Here is an 18,820-nt window from a genome sequence, read left to right on the forward strand (position 1 = left end):
AGACACCACCGATTTTAGCCAATAAGAAGCAGAACCAAGCCAAACTAGCCAATGAGGAGTCCTGAGGAAGCGAAGTCCCACCCCCAAGGTGTTGGTCAATATGGAATCAGGATTTGGCCGGGTTCCGGTTCTTTTGGGGTGACTTCACCCAATGAAAGCTTGAGGGCGTAGACTTCCGGCCTGCTTCCTGGCGTCTGATTTCCGGTGTCCAGGTTGGTGGACCTGAAGTTTCTCCTTACAGCCCAAGACCTAGTTTCAAACGGCGTTTAATAGTGCAGGGATTTGTGCGTGGAGATGGCGAGAGCGAGGGAATGGGTGTGCTAAATGCTCCCCTCACCACCACACATAGAAGACCCCCGGGGGCAGGATGCAGGCACCCCAATTGCCTTTGTTACACCCAGCGAGAAACAACCAACCAGAGACCGATATTAAATCCACACAGGAGTGGGCCGGGGATTTAGCTCAGTGGTTCCGGCACCTGCCTCGCAAGCGCAAGGCCCCAAGTTCGATCCCCGGTACAAAAAAAAAATTCCACACAGGAGTTTATTACCGGCCGGGACCCGAACCGAGCACCGGACTCGAGCCTCAAATGGGGGGAGATTAATATATTTTATACACCTTTGAGGCCAGCAGTTTCTAGGCCCCCCTATGGGCTAGAACTAGTAAAGCAAGCAAAAGGTACCGAAGGGGAACGTCCTGCTGTTAGAACATTTGTGAAACAATACTTGATTAATTGTTGTTTCTAAGAGACTCTAAGGGGAGGAGGTTTCTAAGCTTCCTCCTTTTGAGTTCATCTAAAGGGAAGGCAGGTGGGTCGTTCAGTAGCAATATAGAGTCTGTCTTGCTAACTAGGGTCCTTCATTCCCCACTGGTTCTTGTAACTTAATCAAATCTTTGATTTCTGTATTTATTCTTCAGATTTTTCCTCTAAAGCATCTTCTAAAACCTCATAATTTTGTCTCAACACCATCAGTTTAACTGTATCAACCCTCTGTCTAACATATTTAGTCAGAGCAGTTATAATGTAAGGTCCCATGAGCAAAAGCAGAAGTAAGATAACTAAGGGGCCTGCTACAGCAGAAAGTAGGGTAGTTAACCATGGGGACCAGTCACATAGATCTTGAAACCAATTTTGATCCTTTTGTTGAGCATATTTAGTCTTTAAATTTTCCCTGACCATAGCTAAGGTATCTCTAATGACACCAGACTGATTAGCATAGAAGCAACAGGGTTTTTTTTTCTAGGGCTACACATAACCCTCCTTGTTTTATGAACAGGAGGTCAAGTCCCCTTTGATTTTGTAGGACCATTTTAGCTAGCGAATCAACCTGGTTTTTTAATCTGGAGATCGAGTCTTTCAGGTGACCCAAATCTCTGGCTACTTGGTGGCTTAGGGCTTTAAAATTTTTGTCCTGAAGGATCAGGGAGGAAGTTCCAATAGCCACTGACCCAGCACCAAAACGGGGCCAGCCCGTTTACCCCTATAGTGTTCAGTGGTTAATCCCAGATGTTCACGGCCCCCTTTTTTATTATAATACAAGACTTGTGGAACAACATACACGGTGACACAAAATAAAGTGGCAGATTGGGTAGCCAAGACTGATTTGGTAATGTATTTAGTCAAGTCCTCGGTGCAAGCAAACCAAATATATCAGGACCAGTTCTCCTGGCTTGAAACCGTGGGGCTGGAACGTTGCAAAGGTTTTTTTCTTGAGCCTGTTGTTTTGTAGCCTGGATCTCACTCTGAAGAATCTGTAAGGCTTGAAGAGACTGAAGTAAAGAGACACAAGAACTTTCTGTTACCTGTTCAAGGTTTAACTTAGGAGTGGCAGTGGCCTCCCATACAGGATTTCAAAAGGGGTAAACTTGTCACATATGGGGTACATCTAACTCTTAACAAGGCTAGAGGAAGCAGATCGGGCCACCTACTGCCAGTTTCTAGAACATATTTAGTCAGGGTTTCTTTCAGGGTCCTATTCATCCTTTCCACTTGCCCTGAACTTTGTGGCCGATAGGCACAGTGTAACTTTCAATCAATTTGTAGTGCCCTTGCCAACAATTTGGATATCTGTGCCGTGAAGGCAGCCCACTGTCGGACCCCAGGTAACGAGGGATGTCAAATCGGGGAACTATCTCCTGGAGCAAAACCTTAGTTACTATGTTGGCTGATTTTCCAGGAGTGGGGAAAGTTTTTACCCAACCTGAGTAGGTGTCAACCAATACCAGTAAATATTTGAACCTGTTGCTGTATTTTATTTCGGTGAAATCAAGTTCCCAATATCCCCCTGGCTCTCTTCCCCATAGTCGATTACCTTTGCTCCTTGGTCTCACCTTGGAGTTTACCTGTGCACACACCTGACACCTGGAACTGATGTCCTGGACCATAGAGGTCAGTCCTGGGATTGAAAACTTAGAGCTCATTAGTCTTTTTAACTCTGATTCTCCCAGGTGAGTTAAGTGATGTAACTGATGAACAAGTTGTCGCCCCAGGGCTCGGGGGAGACAAATTCGTTCGTTTGTCCCTTTTTACCAGCCTGAGTCCAGTTTTGTACCCCCTTGCTTTTGGTTTTTTTTCTTTCTTTTTTTTTTTCCGGGTTATATGTGGGTCTTTCTGGCAGGTAGCCAAAGGGTCGGATGGGCAGAATGTCTCTTGGCCCCACTGGTTCTCTGGCCACTCGTCAGGCCACATCATCGGCCTCTCGGTTACCGCGGGCCTCGAAGCTGTCTCTTTTTTTGGTGGCTTTTGTAATGAATAATGGCCAATGCCCTGGGTTCCCAAATTGTCTCCAATAAGGCCAGAATTTTTTGATAGTTTTCCCTTCTGATGTCAATAGCCCTCTCTGTCTGTAGATGTCGCCATGCACATGGGCAGTGGAAATGCATACCGGCTGTCAGTGTAGATGTTTACAGCCTTGTCTCAACCTAACAGGGCTTGAGTTAAGGCTATTAGTTCAGCCCTCTGCGTTGAAGTCTTTTGGCTTAACACCTGTGTCCAGTGTACCTGTTTTTCTGGACTGACTACGGCCACCCCCGAATACCTGACTCAGTCTTCCACAAAGCTGTTTCCATTGGTGAAGAAGGTCTCATCTGGGCTTTGTGGGGGAACATCAGTCAGATCTGGGCTGTTGGTGGTGGAAGTTCTCAGAGTGTCCAGACAGTCATGGAGGGGCATGCGTATGAGTCGGAGTCCGGGAGTAAGGTGGCCAGATTGAGGGTCATTTCTCAGGTGAATTTGATGCATGGGGCATCCAGCAACAGGGCCTGGTACTGAGTCAGGTGAGCATTGGAGAGCCATTGTTCTGGGGCTCCTCTCAGCAATATTTCCACCGCATGGGGTGCGGTGATGACCAGGTCCTGTCCCAAGCTGAGCTTATCTGCCTCCTTGACCAGGAGGGTGGTGGCCGCAACTGCCCTCAAACAGGTAGGCCATCCACTTGCCACAGGATCAAGTCTTTTAGACAGTAGGCCACAGATCTGTTCCAAGGCCCTAATGCCTGAGCTAGCACTTTTTTGGCTATGCCCCCTCGTTTAGCCACAGACAACCGAAAGGGCTTGGTGACATCAGGTAGGGGCAGGGCTGGTGCTGACACTAAGGCTTTCTTTAAAGCCAAAAAGGTGGCTTTCTCTTTTTCTGTCCAGAGGGACTGTCTCTCATGTCTGGAGTGCAGCAATAATGACTTTTCCTAGTTTCTTGGCTAGGACTTCCTGGGTGGGGGGGCATCACGGTTATCATAAACTTTTTGGGCTATGCTCAGGAGTTCAGTCCTGTTCTTTCCCTCAAATCCCTCAAATTTCTGTAATTTTGTTTAATGTCTGGGGCCGACTGGGAAACAAAGGCCAGATTTCAAGCTGCTGCATTTTTGGGAGCCTCTGGGTCAATAGGAGTGAAAACTCTATAGGCTTCCAAGAGTCCCTCCAAAAATGCAGCCAGAGACTCCGTTTTTCCCTGGCAAACCTCACTTACCTTACTCATATTAGTGGGCTTTCTGGCCCCTCTCTGGAGTCCCCCTAATAAGTGCTGGCAGTAGGTCCCCAGCCTCCTCTTACCGTCATCATCATTGGGGTCCCATTCGGGGTGTCATGATGAAACTACTGTTTTAACCTTGGCCAAATGCCCCGGAGTTCCGGGAGTGACACTGGGGTTTGGCCCCAGGGCCTCTTTGACTGTCTGTTGTTAAATGCAGTCCGGTTCCTCAGTGGTGAACAGGATCTGTGAAAGCTGCTGGCAATCATCCCAGGTTGGCTGATGGTTATGAAAAACACAAGAAGAGATTAATGCCTGAGGTTTTTCAGAGAAGGGGGGATTTTGATGTTTCCAATTGTTAAGATCACTAGTTGTAAAAGGGACATAAATCAATCTTCCCCTGGGCTCTGTCTGTTTTAAAGGAAAAAGGGAGGAGGAAGATGGGGCTGATAGACCATAGTCCTGTCCCAATCAACTGCCAAAGGTCGATCGGGACCTGTGGGGCCCCGACTCCTGTGACCACATTTCAAACCTTGTGAGCAATGTGCACAGAATAAATTCCCACCGGGGGCCACCTGACACAGAGTTCGCAATTTGCCTTTGGAAAATTTCATGCCATATTTATCTTCTCTGTCTGTGGAATAAATTTTTTTGAAGTTATTCAAAACACAATCAAGTGGAGTTCCTTCTGTGGACTATGAGAAACCCATAATTTTAGCCTGTAAAAATGCAAAAGGCACACAGAGCAAGCAGACAGACAACAATAAACAGACAAAGGCAAACTGTGGCCAAGTAAAACCTCTGGGGGCTGAATGGATTTGGACCCCACCCAGGGAGTCGCTCTTCTGATGACTCCAACCCAGTTGAGTCTGCTTGCCATCACAAAGAGACTCTAGGTAGGGGAACCTGTGCCGCATCCGGCTTCCTCCTACCTACCCACAGTGCACTAAGAATCATTTGATTCTTACCTCTAGAGGCTTTCCCAGTAAACTCCTGCGGGTTGGTTGATCGGCGATAGGGCCCGACTGGGACCGGCCTACCCAGAGCCCCAGAATACCGTCAGGGTGGCCTCTCCTTCCGCAGACCGGTGTCCAGAGGGGCCAAACACTGCCAATGTCTGATCCTGGTCTCTCCTAAAAAGAAACAATGGCTCCAAGATAATAAGCTCCAGAGCAGCTGGCTATCTCGCTGGGGCCTCCAAGAATGTTAGACCCAGTGAGAGAGAACCAACCAGAGACCAATATTAAATCCACACAGGAGTTTATTACCAGCCGGGACCCAAGCTGAGCATCGGACTTGAGCCTCAAATGGGGGGAGATTAACATATTTTATACACCTTTGAGGCCAGCAGTTTCTAGGGGCCCCTATGGGCTAGAACTAGTAAAGCAAGCAAAAGGTACAGAAGCAGAATGTCCTGCTGTTAGAACATTTGTAAAACAATAGTTGATTAATTGTTGTTTCTAAGAGACTCTAAGGGGAGGAGGTTTCTAAGCTTTTGAGTTCATCTAAAGGGCAGGCAGGTGGGTTGTTCAGCAGCAATATGGAGTCTGTCTTGCTAACTAGGGTCCTTCAGCCTTATTAGGCAGAGGTTAAGCCCTGCTGTGTGCTCGGAATATACGTCATTATAGTGTAATTGGAAGACTCAGCCAGGAGCCCCAAATCTGAATGGAAGGCCCCCTCTGATAGAAGGAGACCACATATTAAAACAGAGCTGCACATGGTGGACCCTGACCTGCCCTCACCAATAGGGACTTATATTTGGGACATATATTACGTATTTGTTTGTTGGAGACTCTAGTTTAGCTATGTTTGTTTTGTTTGCTAAATACAGCACCCTCACTTCTGCGCTTTGAAGGAAGTGAGCTTCTTTCTAATACTGCAAAGCTGATTCCAAATGACTGGAACTGCAGCAGCCCACCCTCCGATTGAATGGCTCCCTGGATTCACCAGCACTAATTGGTTCTCTTTCGGGAAGCCAAGGTGATCTTTGTAGAATGAATTCATCTCATCTGTCCCAGTCACTGGGGGCTCCCATGAGGTAGGATGGAAGAAATAAAGTTAGGCAGAAAGGAGACAAGGAAATCTAACATTTAAGAATTGTATTTCAGCGCCGGGGATGTAGCTCAGTGGCACCACACCTGCCTCGAAAGCACAAGGTATTCGATCCTCATATGGGGGCGGGGGGGATGTAAAAATTGTATTTTAAAGAAAAACTGCAGCTTCAGAACACAAGCCTGGTGTATTTACTTTTTTTTTCCTGCTCCCAAAACAGCAAACCTGGGCAACTCCCTTTCAGCTGCAAACAGGTCTGCCCATCCCCTTTTACTTGTGCGTGGTGCTTTTTCATCCACGAACAGACACCCTTTTGGCATTTCCCATAGGAATAGCTCACTAAGTGTGGGACTATAGATTATCAAATGCCACAGATTGCCACCTCCCAAAACACATAAAAGATCCCCGGTTCCCAACCGTATTGTACTTCATTTCTTTGCACACCTGCAGTCCACTCTTGAGTGGGTCCTGCATTTTCCTCTAGTAAATCCTTCTCATGCCTCTTTTATTGAGGCATCCCCAAAATTCTTTTTCTGAGATGGGAAGCAGCGACCTTGCATACTTATTTTAAAGGGATGGGATAAGTTCTTATTTCAGCCTTGGGGACCCTTCGACCCAGCTGTGACACCTCACTTCTCTTGCCCACCACCTGGCTGACTGCTCTTCATACTTAAGGTTTCTGCTTAGACTTTGCCTTGCCAGGGAAGCCCTCCCTGATGCCGTAAGGTTAGTTTGGTGCTATCCTCTGAGCCTGTGGCCCCCAAACTCAACTTCACATGGAGCCTGTTTTCTTCTTTTTTTGCTTTTTTTGGTACCGGGATCGAACTCAGGACCTTGCACTTGTAAGGCAGGCACAGTGCTGGTGAGCTAAATCCCCGGCCCTGTTTTCTTCTTTTTTAACCGGCCTTTCTTCCATCAGAGCATAGCCTCCTGAGGGCAGGACCACATCTGGCTTGCTACTGTTTTCCCAGGCCTGGGCACTGGGCAGGGCATACGGCAGGTGCTCAAGAAAGATTTATCAAATGAGTGAGTGAGGCCGCTTCACTCATTCAAGCCTTCAGTTCAGTCTGGCCCCTAGGTCAGGGCAAGGTCACAGGGACACTCAATAAAGCCACGTCTACTAGAGGAGTGTCCGCAAAGTGCCCAGGAACCAAGGTCGGGCAGAGAATGAGGAGATGACAAGGACCAGCCTCAGAGATCTGGTCCTGCCTGGGGCCTGAGGCAGGGAGGGCAGGATGGGAGCAAGCCAGGGCCGAGACAGATCGTGACCCAGTTAGCGGAGCAGCATCCACACGGGTTCGTTTAACAAATGCTCCCTGACATGGCTGGGCCTTATGCTAGGCTCAGATGATACAGCCAGAGAAGCCTGCCATCCCTGCCATCCAGAGCTCACGTCTGTGTAGCGGCGACAGCTAACAAACAAGAGAGATCAAGGGGCCGGTGGTGCAGCTCAGAGGTAGAGTGTGTTGATAGCCCGTGCGAGGGCCTGGGTTTGATCCCCAGCGCCCTCTTCCCAGAAAACACCCGTTGTAATACCAAGTATCACGTGGAGTATCGAGGGAGAGCCACATCAGCCCATCTGACCCATTTTCTGCACATTCCCCACAGGTCCGGCCCCTTCTCCAGACCCAGGAAGTGACAAGGTGAGTTCTCAGTCTTCCGGCCCAGCCCTGGGCCAGCCCAATGTCCAGCTGTTCTGTCCTCCAGGGTGACCAAGGAAGACCAAATGGAGCAGTGGGGAGCAGCCTGACACTTGTGACCACTAAACCCCTCATGTAGTCTCCTGGCCGGGGCCTCGGATACCGATACTCAGGGGAGTCCCTTCTGAGGTGGGAATGTCGGGGGAGTCGGTCTTCTGTGTTTATTTGTTTGGCGGTCCTGGGATCAACCTGGGGCTTTCAACCTGCTGGGTGAGATTCTCCCTGAGCCACACCCTTAGTGCCCTCATCTATTAACCGAGGGAAAGGGAGAGATTAGAAAATGTTGCCTTTGGGTCCTTTTAGGACTAGCTCAGTGGTAGAGCACTTGCCCAGCATGGATAAGGCCCTAGGTTCAATTCCGAGCACTACAAAAAAAAAGTTCCTTTGGACTGCAGAATCTGAATATTCGTTCTTGGCCCGCCAAGTCTGCCTGTGAGGCGCACAGTAGATCTTAATGTTTTGCCCCCGCTGGACTCTGCTGTGCCCTGGACTGGAGGAAAGGCGTAGTGTTCGCTTTTGACCACCAGATGGCGACAGATCCCCCTTGTAGGCAACACCGCCGCCTGGTGGTCACTGTTGCCCATGACACCTGGTGGTCATAATTGTCCGCAGTTGTCCAAGAAAATCGGAAGTGGCCCCTGATGGTGGAGAATCCAGGTAGGGAGTCGCCCAGGGAGCTCCATGGTCTCAGGAAGGGCCTGTGTTGCCTTAGATGCACATGCCTGGGTCTAGAAATTCTCCCAAACAGCCCCACTGCTAGGTAGCAGACAGTGGGCCAGGCTTTTAGCTCCTACCCAGATGTTTCACAGGGTGCTCTTCCCAGTGGGACAAGCAGTCCCGAAGGACAGCTCTCTCCTAATCAACCTGTCACTCCAAAGCAAAATCAAACGAGTAAACAGGTCTGAATTGCAAAGTTTGTTCATAAATAGGGTTTACATTGCCAGTCTAAATATTTTTGAAAATGTGCTTGGACGAGGCAAATTTGGAATGAAGTTATTAAAACTTAAGCATCAAGAGCCCTCGGGTGCAGGCTCCTTTTGTGAGGCCCAGGGTGGTCCCGTTTTCCTGAAAGGCACTGGCACTATAACCCCAGTTGGCTGAGATGCCTGGTGCTTCCCCTCTGACCTTCTCCCTCACAGAGCCATGAACCAGACTGGGGAATCTACTAACCAGCAGGCCTGCAGAGCCACAGAGAGAGTGTAGGGTGGTGCCTCCTCTGTGGAGAGCAACAGGGCAGTCTCTCAAAAAAGTAAAAAAGAAGTTCGCAAGACATAGCACTTGTTCTTCGGGTTGTATACTCAAAAGAACAACCCCAAAGAACTGAGCGCAGGGTCCCAGGGAGATCCCTGCACAGCCGTGTTCCCAGCAGCATGATTCCCGACACCAGAGGGTAGAACCAGCACGCCTGAGGAGGCAGCGAAGGTGGGCTGTCTGCAGGATGCCGCTCAGCCCTGAAAGGAGGAAATCCAGACACCTGCTTCGTGCAAGAACCTTGGGGACATTGTGCTCGGAGGGACTGGGCTGTGACAGCTACAGGGGGACCCCATTCAACAGCTGTCCCCCACTCGCCCCTCACTTCCCCCACAGTCCCTTAGGAGGGACTAGAACAACTTGCCTAAATTTCCTCCTGGAAGTTCGTGCTCTCCAGGCTCCCTGATAGGAAGTGGGGCTTGGCTGTCAGCCACAGTGCCCTCCTCCTGTCCACCTCTGAAGAACTGGCCTGAAAGCCACCCCTAAGGTGGCAGAGATAAGGGAGGGATCCAGGGCCATCATTAACATGTGCAACACCCCCACCCCCATCAAGCCATGATCAGCAGTCAGCCCTCCTGGACATTCCCAAGTCTAGCCTTGCCATTTTTGCAGGCACAACAGCTATCAGTCCTTTCTTCCCCAGTTGCCACAGTGACAGCTGTCTCTGTCCTGGATGCCAAAACCCACTCCAGCAGGTGTCTGCCCTGACAGCAGGAGGCTTGAATTCGAACCAAGCATGGAATGAAATTTGGACCAATCAGTAGGCTCAAATTACAAGGCTTGAATTTGGAACAGTCATGACCCTGCTGCTGCTGCTATATAAGCAGAGCTCCCCTCAGCTTCTAGGGTTGGTCTGTTAGGCATCCTTCTTGAGCGCTGAGCTCTGTGTGCTGCAGCCCAACTCTTGCTGATCCTGTAAGTTACTCATAGTTTGTTTCTCAGGTGGTGTGGGCTCAGAAGTGCCCGTACATCTACTAGGGCTGCTTAACTTTAGTAGTCTGGACAAAGTGGTCTCTAAAAGAGCCATATCCAGGTGTGGTGTCAGATGCCTGTAATCCCAGCACTGGGAGACTGAGGCAGGAGGACTGCTGCAAGTTCAAGAAGGAAGCCAGCCTGGGCCTCATAAAAAGAGCTATCAATACTTGGAGACTGTTAACCCTGAAGATCACCAGAAACCAGCAACTAACAAAGATCAGCAACAGACACAGGCAGCTGGTAGTGTTGACAGGCAGCATCCAGCAGTAACGGGTGTTGATCAGTGGCATTGTCCAGCAGCAGGAGCAGAGACTAGCAACGAGCATTGATTGGTGGCATCAGGGCTCAAAGTTGTGACTCTAAGGGCTCAAGGGTCACTGGCACTCAAAGACCAGAACTAGCAGAGCTGCACTTTGGCAATTAGTGATTTCTAAATGAATCAAGCAAAGAACAAAATAAGCTGGACATAAAGAGGCAGATGCCATATGGTTCCACAGGAAATAGGATGGGGGCTGCTGGGAGCCAGGAAGGGGTGGGAGTTAGTGTTTAATGGGTACAGAGTTTTGGTGTTGCAAGATAAAGTATTCTGGGGATGGATGGTGGAGAGGGTTTGTCTTAGTTACTTTTCTCCTTGCTGAGACAAAATGCCTGATATCCAAAGTTAAGGGAAGAAAATTTTACTTAGCTCACAGTTTATAGAGGTTTCAGTCCATAGTCAGCTGGCTCCAAGGCAGGGTGGCACAGCAGAGGGGCATCACAGAGGAGAAACCATTCATGGTGGGCAGAAGGTTGAAAAGCAAGCAAGGGCCCTTAGCAGGCTTTTTCTGCCCCTTTTTCACTCTAGGCTAGTGGAATTAGAGTGGTGCCAAACCAGTCAGTGGAGTGATGCAGTAATCACACACCTTTAATCCCAGCATCACACACTGTAGATCCAGCCACCCCTGAAAAAGCCCCGCCTATGACCTCGTGAGGCTTTGGGGGACATCTAGACACAAATCATAGCATTCTGCCCTGCCCCACCAAAGACTCATGTATATCCCTTTATAAAGGCAGTTAGTCCAGCTCCAAGAGCTGCCAGAATCCTAACCATTTCAGCACTGCTGAGAAGTCCAAATCCAAAGTCTCCTCTGAGATTTAAGGTAAACTCTTAGCTGGGAGCCCCTGTACAAATGAAAAGAAAGTTAAACACTTCCAGTATTCAGTGGCACAAGATAGACATTTCCATTCCAAAAGGTACAGACAGGAGGACAGAAAGGAACAGGACCAAAGCAAGTCCAAACTCCAGCCGGGAAAATACTAAGACCCGTAGCTCCATGTCCAGCATGCAAGACAACCTGTGATGAAATGTGAGCTCCAGAGGGCTTGGGTGGCTCTATCCCTATGGCACTTCTAGGCGTTCTAGCTCCCATGGCTTCTCTCTGGGGCCAGCTCTGCTCCCTCCTTGCAGTTTTCCTCAGATGATCCACATTCCTGGCTTCTCCAAACTTCTGGGGTCTCCACTGTACCTTTGCCTTCACACTTGCATTCTGCATGCATCTAAAATCACCACCAAGTGGATGATACCAGAGTCTGCTGCCAGCTGGAGCAGTAGCCAGGCTTCCTTCTCTCTTGGCTGTAGGGGTTGAGTGCTTGGATTGTTGAGCACTCTGAATCCAATCCCAAGGAAAAAATTCTCTATGCCACTGCCATCCTGGAACATGGTGCTCTGGGGCTCTCTTCTCAAAGCAGTCTTTCACCTTTGCAAGTCTGAGACTGCAGAGCCTGGAGTCCTGTGGGTTCTTATGATGTCCTCAGGCCATATTTTCTGTTGTCTTCTTCTGAAATACTTGGCTTTTTCCTGCTGGTCTTTTCAGCGACCAATTTCTCCTCTGTTCCATCTTTGCAAGCCACATCTTTACTGGAGCATCCTTTCTGGACAGACTGAAAACATTTTAAATCATTCTGCTGGGATCTTTGCTCTTGATTCTCAACATAAATCTGGCTAAATGCCCCCAACACTAGCCATGCCACGGCCTCAACAATAGGCTGCTTTGAAATTTCTTCTGCCAGATTAATTAATCTGGCCACCCTTGGTCTCAGGCAAAGTCTCTGGAAATGAGCAAAATGCATCCATACTTTATGCCAACCCATAACACACATTGTCTGGAGTCCAACAGCCAATGCAGTCCTTCTACCCAGCAGAAACCTCCCAAGCCCGGTCTTTATTGGCAGAATTCCTATCAGATTCTGGTTTTTGGAGGGGTTTTTGGTACCAGGGATCAAACTCAGGTCCTTGGGCTTGCAAGGCAAGCAGCAGAACCACTGAGCTAAATCTCTGGCCCCTATCAGCATTCTGGTCTTCTGAGCTCTGACCAGAATCTCCTATACAGAACAGCTTAAGGTGTCCCAGCTCTACTTTTTCAGCTGGCCTCCAAATTTTTCCTAACTCTTTGCCCTCCCACAAGCCAGTTTCAAAAGCTCCTAAACCACATGGTCAGGTACAGTCACAGCAAGGACCCCACTTCTCTGGTACCAAATTCTGTCTTAGTTAATTTTCTTGTTGCTGAGACAAAATACCCAACACCCAAAGTTAAGTGGAGAAAGGTTTATTTTGGCTCATGGTTTGTAGAGGTTTCAGTCCATAGTTGCCTGGCTCCAAGGCAAGATGACATGGCAGACAAACATTGCAGAGGAGAAACAGTTCATGGTGGGCAGAAGGTCATAAAGCAAGCAAGGGGCCCTGGCAGCCTTTTTCTGCCCCTTTTATACTCTGTCTAGGCTATCAGGATTGGGGCAGCACCAAGCCAATCAGTGGACTGATGTAGCAGTGACACAGCCTTAATCCCAGCATCACACACTCTAGATCCAGCCACCTCTGAAAAAGTCCCACCTATGACTGCATGAGGCATTGGGTGACATCTAGTTATAAACTCTAACAGGTTTGCACAACATTGCAAATGTACTGGACACTACTGAAAACACTATTTAAAAATGGCTAAGATAGAAAATTTTTGTGATGTGTATTTCACCATGAAAAATTATAAGCTGGAGATTTGATTCTTGTTGACAGTCAGAATGGAAGCCCTCAATGGTCAGAAATAAATGTGATGATACAGAGCGTACAACAATAAGTACTCCATACATTTATTTTCATTTTTTCACTTTTTTTTTTTTTGATACTAGGGACCAAACTCGGGTCCTTGCGCTTACAGGGCAGGTGGCAGGACCACTGAGTTAAATCCCCAGCTTTTATTTTCATTTTTTATGGGATTCATACAAAAAGGAATTGATCAGGATTGGGTGCCTGTCCCCCCTTTCTATCAGCCCTATAGACAGCATATGTAGGTGCAAAGCTTTAGTGTCTATATTGACCATGGACTGGAACCTCTAACACAGTAAGCCAAAAAACCTTTCTGCTGTATAAGTCGATTATCTCAGGTATTTGTTATCACAACAGAAACCTGCCACCACACCGACATAGTCGATCATATCTTAGCACACCATTGTCAGTAAGTTTGGAAGCTGAAGAAAATGTCCTTAACTAGAAATAACAAAAGGCAAAACATGACCAGCCACCCTAACAACTCTATAAAAATTACAGAGGTGAGGGCTGGGGATTTAGCTCAGTGGTTGTACTGCCTGCCTCAAAAGTGCAAGGTCCCGAGTTAGATCCCCAGTACCAAAAAAAAAAAAAAAGTACAGAGCTGAGCAAGGAATGTAGCCAAAAGGTCTAAGGAAGATTCTGTAGAGAGAGCCAGCAACTCATTAATATAAGTATCATTTTATTCATGAATACAGAGTTTCATTTGGATTTCTCCTATTTTTTACATAAAATTGATAATTTGTTGCTGTTCCTTTCGTTGTCCTAAATAGATATTTCTTTTACACCTAATTTGGTATTTATTTACTTATTATTTATTTTGCAGTGCTTAGGATGAAACCTACATGCTAGCCAGGCATTCTATCATGGGGCTATATCCCCAACCCCAATCTTGTATTCTTAATATGTATACTTCGGCGTAAAGAAATACCCTAAACTTATATAAGCTTCAAGTCCTGTAAAATTTAGAACCAGCTGTTTTGCCTGGCAAAGGCATAAAATAAGAAGTAAACAAACCAATCCAACCATCGCCACTTTAGGATGTTTTGGTGTCCACATAGAGGACAATTCCATAAATTACATCACCTAGTGAAGTTGGGTTGTGTATGCACACTCTGATGTTCACACGGGATGTTCTCAGAACGTGTCCCACCATTAGATGACATCAGACTGTAGGGGGACAGCACATCCTGTGCCCCTCCCTGGAGCACCTCCACAATTCAGACTTCTTCAGCTCTTCTGCTCTTCAACTCTCCATTTCTCCCACTCTGGCCCTCCATGGACATTGGTGGCATCTCTCTGTCAGGCACACTGCACATGCACATCTAAAAGCACATTGCCTCAGTCTGTTTGCTGCTGCTATAACCGAATACCACAGCCCAAGTGATTTGTAAAGTATAAAGGTTTATTCAGCTCAGGGTTCTGGAGCTAGAGGGTCCTACAGGAAGGGCTGCATCGGATGGAGACTGATCCATGCCACTGCCAGTCTTTTGTCCCTGTATCTGTGTTCTCAGACATCATGGAGGAGAGAAAGCCATTAGTTCTGGGCCTGTCTGGCTGATCTACAGAAACCGTGAGAGGCAATAGATGCTGTGGTTATCTTAAGCCATTATAATATGGGGATCATTTGTGATGCAGCCAGTGTAAGCAGAGCGTGTGTTTCTCATTTCCCTCCAGAATAAATAAAGCTGCTGCGAACATTCCAGTGTGGGTCATCCCTGTGAGAACAAGCCCTCCTTCATCTTGGCAGGAGACCTCAGGCCGATGGCTGAGTTGCAGGAAGGGCACATGTTGGATTGAATAAGGGACTGAGAGCCTGTTTTACGAAGTGGTAGTGTCATTTTACACTCCTACTCCCAGTGTTTGAGAGTTCCAGCTGCTCCCTATCCTCAACAGCACTTAGTGTTATCAGTCTTTTTCTGCTGGCCATACTAATGAGTTGCAGTGGTATCTTGTGCTGTCTTCAGTGTGCATTTATTTCCTCGCCGATGCTGTTGAGCCTCCTCTAGCATGTTTGTTGACCATGCAGGCAACCTATTCTGAAAAATTTTTTTTTGGTACCGGTGATTGAACTCGGGTCCTTGCGCTTGCAAGGCAGGCGGCGAAACCACTGAGCTAAATCCCTGGCCCTCTGCAAAATTTTTGTTCAAGGCTTTTTGTCAATTTTGAAATCAAATTACTTGCGTTTTAATAAAATACAAGCTTATCATATTTTACTTTAGAAATTCTTCATGTATTCTAGATTCTAGTCCTTTGCCAGAGATACACATTGTGAAACATTTCTCTCTGCTTGGCTTTTCACTTTCTTAATGTTGCTTCTTAATGCTCTTCTGAGGAGGAGACGTTTTTAGCTTTGATATAGGTAAAATATGTAATATCTAATAATGTTTAACTAAAACATATCATCTTTTCCTTTTATTGTTATGGTTAATTTTATAATGTACTAAGACATCTTTTCTTATCTCTAAATTCTGATATTTTATATTTTCTTCTGGAAGCTTTATGGTTTTGGTCCATCTCAAATTTTCCTCATTGTTATAATGGGAGCAGTTGCCTTTCACAAGTTCCTCTTCTCTCTCTCTCTCTCTCTCTCCCCCTCCCTCCCTCCCTCCCTCCCTCCCCCTTCTCTTTCTCCTCATGTAAAAATGTATTCTACTATCTACTGTGATTTTTTTCTTTGATTCACAGGTTATTTAGAAATATATTGCTTAATATCAAAAATTGGAGATTTTAAATATTCCCTTCCAATATCTACTTCTAGCTCAAGTGCACCATGATCAGAGAACGTATTCTTCATGGCTCCATCCTTTGAAATCTGTTTATTGTTTGTTTGTTTGTTTGTTTGCAACATTGAGGATTAAGCCCAGGGCCTTTGCCCTGGGCCTCGCTAAGTTACTAAGTTGCCCAGGCTGAGCTCAAACTTATAGTCCTTCTGCCTTGGCCTCCCAGAGTGCTGGGATTATAGGTGTACACCACCTGTGAAATTTATTTAAAATTTACTGGGAATTGGGTTGTGTCCTGGTACATGGTCAGTCTGGAGAAGTGTTTCAGCTACTTTTGGAAAAAAAAAAAAAAAGTATATTCTCCAGCTATCAGGTACAATGTCTTATATATTTCCTGTTTTGGTTCTTGTTTTTTAGTCTTTCGTTCTATGAAAGATACGTTAAAAATTTTCCCACAATGACTGCAAATTTGCCTATTCCTCCCTTTGCCAGATTTGTTTAGGATATTTAAGATTGTATAGAGATGATGTATATACAAATTTTAAAATGTTACGTATTCCTGCTAAGTCTCCCTTTTGTCATCATGAAATTTTGTCTTTATATCTACTAAAGTTTAAAGTGTGTGATATTATTATAGCCATAAGAGATTTGTTTTGAGTAATGTTCTTATGCTATATATCTTTTTCCACCTTTGCAGTTTAATCTTTCTGTATCCTTATATTTTAAGTCTGTCTCTTGTAAACAGAATATAATTTTGGCTTTTCTTCCTAAAATCCTTTGTCTTTTAGCTGAAATATTTAATCTTTTTGTATTTAATGTACTCCTGATGCATTGGGGTTTAAACCTTTCATATTCCCATTTGTTTTTCTTTCTTTCTTTCTTTCTTTTGGTACAGGGGATCGAACTCAGGACCTTGCACTTGCCAGGCAGGCTCGATGCCACTGAGCTAAATCCCCAGTCCAACCATTTGTTTCTCTGTCCTACCTGCTCTATGTTCCCTTCCCTCTCTCCTTCATTATACTAATTATGTTTTATTGTCCCATTTTCCCTGAAAGAAGATGCTGGGCATGATGGCCCACACCCGTGACCCCAGCACTCAGAAGCCTGAGGGAGGAGGGTTCCCATGAGTTTGAGGCCAGCCTTGCTCACATAGGGAGACCCTCTCCCCAAAAAACCAAAAACCACAACAAATAGATGCATAGACTTTTGCTGGTCAGCAAGAGATTATAATGTGAACCCTGGTCTACTAAGATTCAGTACTGTACACCTCGGCACCTTCACCCCTCTGTGGCAATGCAGAGCTACAGCCAGTGCCTCTGCCTTTTGTGTGATGGAATCGTGTCACGTCCGTCTGCCAGAGCACACTTTTAAACCGACTCTATGAAGTATAATTTAAGGGCAGTAGAGATGCACGCTTAAGCGTATGGTTTGGTGAGTTCACAAAGTGTAGTCGCCATGTGGGTCTTGAAGCAGAATATTCCAGTCGCTCTGCAGCAGACCCTGGGCCCTTTGTAATGTGCTCCCCATAGTGGTACGGAGAGCCGAGCCCTGGGGGTGTCCGGGTCCTCTGCGCCATTGTCTACTCCTGGGTTGGGGCCGGCGTGTGATGGGCGGGGCCTAGGGCGTGAGCGCAGCGCGGGAGCCCCCAGACCGACCGGGGCTTCCCTCCCAGACCTCGCCAGGGGAAAACTGCTTCAAGGGGGAAAACAGCACGTGGTGCTCACGCCGAACTCGTCCTGTACCTTCCAGGCCTCTCCCTCCCCCGCTGCACCCCCAGGATGCTCTCTCTCGAGAGTGGCAGCCCCAGAAACTTGGGGGTCATCCTGGATTCCCAGCCAGCACGTGTGCACTGCTGATCGGCCCACCCGAGTCCCGATGCGCCAGGAACGCTTCCCCCCACCCCTCCCGTGCCCTCCCTGTGACTCTCCCACTGTGGACAGCCTGCTAATGGGTTCCCACACGTAACTCGGAATTCAAAAGACACCCCAAGGTCCCCCTGAGAAGTCACCCTCCTTTACCCCAGCCTCTCGGACCATTTTTTCCCCTCTGGAGGTGATGAATGCTATCAGTTTCTTATTTATCTCTCTGGAGATAATTTACGTGGTTAGAATTTTTTTAAATTACATATTTAAGGGGCCGGGGTTTTAGCTCAGTGGTTTCGACGCCTGCTGTGTAAGTGCAAGGACCCGAGCTCGAACCCCGGAACCAAAAAAGTAAAATAAAATTACATATTTACTCAACTACTTATTTTTGGTTGTGTTTTGTTTTTTGGTTTTTGCTTTGGTTTGTTTTGTTTTTGAGACAGGGTCTCACTGTGTAGTTCAGGCTGGCCTTGAACTCACTCTGTAGCCCAGGCTGCCCTCGAACTTGTGGTGATTCTCCTGCCTCAGCCTCCTGAGTGCTGGGATCACAGGGACAAAATTGTATATCCATTCCTCACCCTCTTTTAAAAAGTGAACAGCTAACCCACACCTGAGTTTTATTGTTCTGTTTGTTCTGTAATAAATAGTTGTTTTCACTGTCTTCCCTGGAGGTTATAACATGACTCCACGATCTATTAAGTCCACTGTCAATCCGTCGACCGCAAATGGTAGGTTAGTGTCCACTCCCTTCCTGCCTTCCTTTTCCCCTGGCAATCTATCATGGAAATCCCTTCATGCCAACTCACAGAGCGTTTCCTCATTTCTGCCAACAGGCATACACTGTTCCCGGGCGTGCTGGACCATGATTTATCCACTCAGCCCTCTCCAGTGGGTACTTAGGTTGTTTCCAGCCTTTCCCAGCACAAACACTGTTGCAATGAATCACTGTCATTTCACACACGGGTGTGCTGGGAATCTGGAGCATAGTGTCAGGTCAGAGGGCGTGGGCATCTGTGATTTCCTTACTAAAGTTCCTCATCGGGCAAGGGCTTTGTATCTACTGCTAAGAGCAACCCCAGGTCGAGGTCACAGGGACCTCTGGGGCCATCCTCCTCTGCAGTGGGACCCGGGTCCCTCGTCCCTGAGCTGTCTCTCTTGAGGACCCCAGGACTCTCCTACAGGGACCCCCACACTCCAGTTTTGGGGGCTCCAGG

The 18,820-nt window shown here is 47.2% G+C and overlaps 1 long non-coding RNA gene across 2 annotated transcripts; it reads left to right on the plus strand.

Annotated features, from left to right (window-relative positions):
• Window positions 1–5: 5 nt before the first annotated feature.
• On the plus strand, window positions 6–18,267 carry LOC147826035 (uncharacterized). Of its 2 annotated transcripts, none has more exons than XR_015439803.1 (3): window positions 6–212; window positions 5,796–6,120; window positions 7,625–18,267. It is a non-coding gene; the product is annotated as an uncharacterized LOC147826035 (long non-coding RNA). The 2 variants fall into 2 exon arrangements; XR_015439802.1 differs by having other exon boundaries at window positions 5,796–5,944.
• Window positions 18,268–18,820: the final 553 nt, after the last annotated feature.

This window comes from Heterocephalus glaber, unplaced genomic scaffold (assembly GCF_053883595.1).
Source record: "Heterocephalus glaber isolate CG9 unplaced genomic scaffold, H.glaber_assembly_v1.0 deba00001479, whole genome shotgun sequence".
NCBI lineage: Eukaryota > Metazoa > Chordata > Mammalia > Rodentia > Bathyergidae > Heterocephalus > Heterocephalus glaber.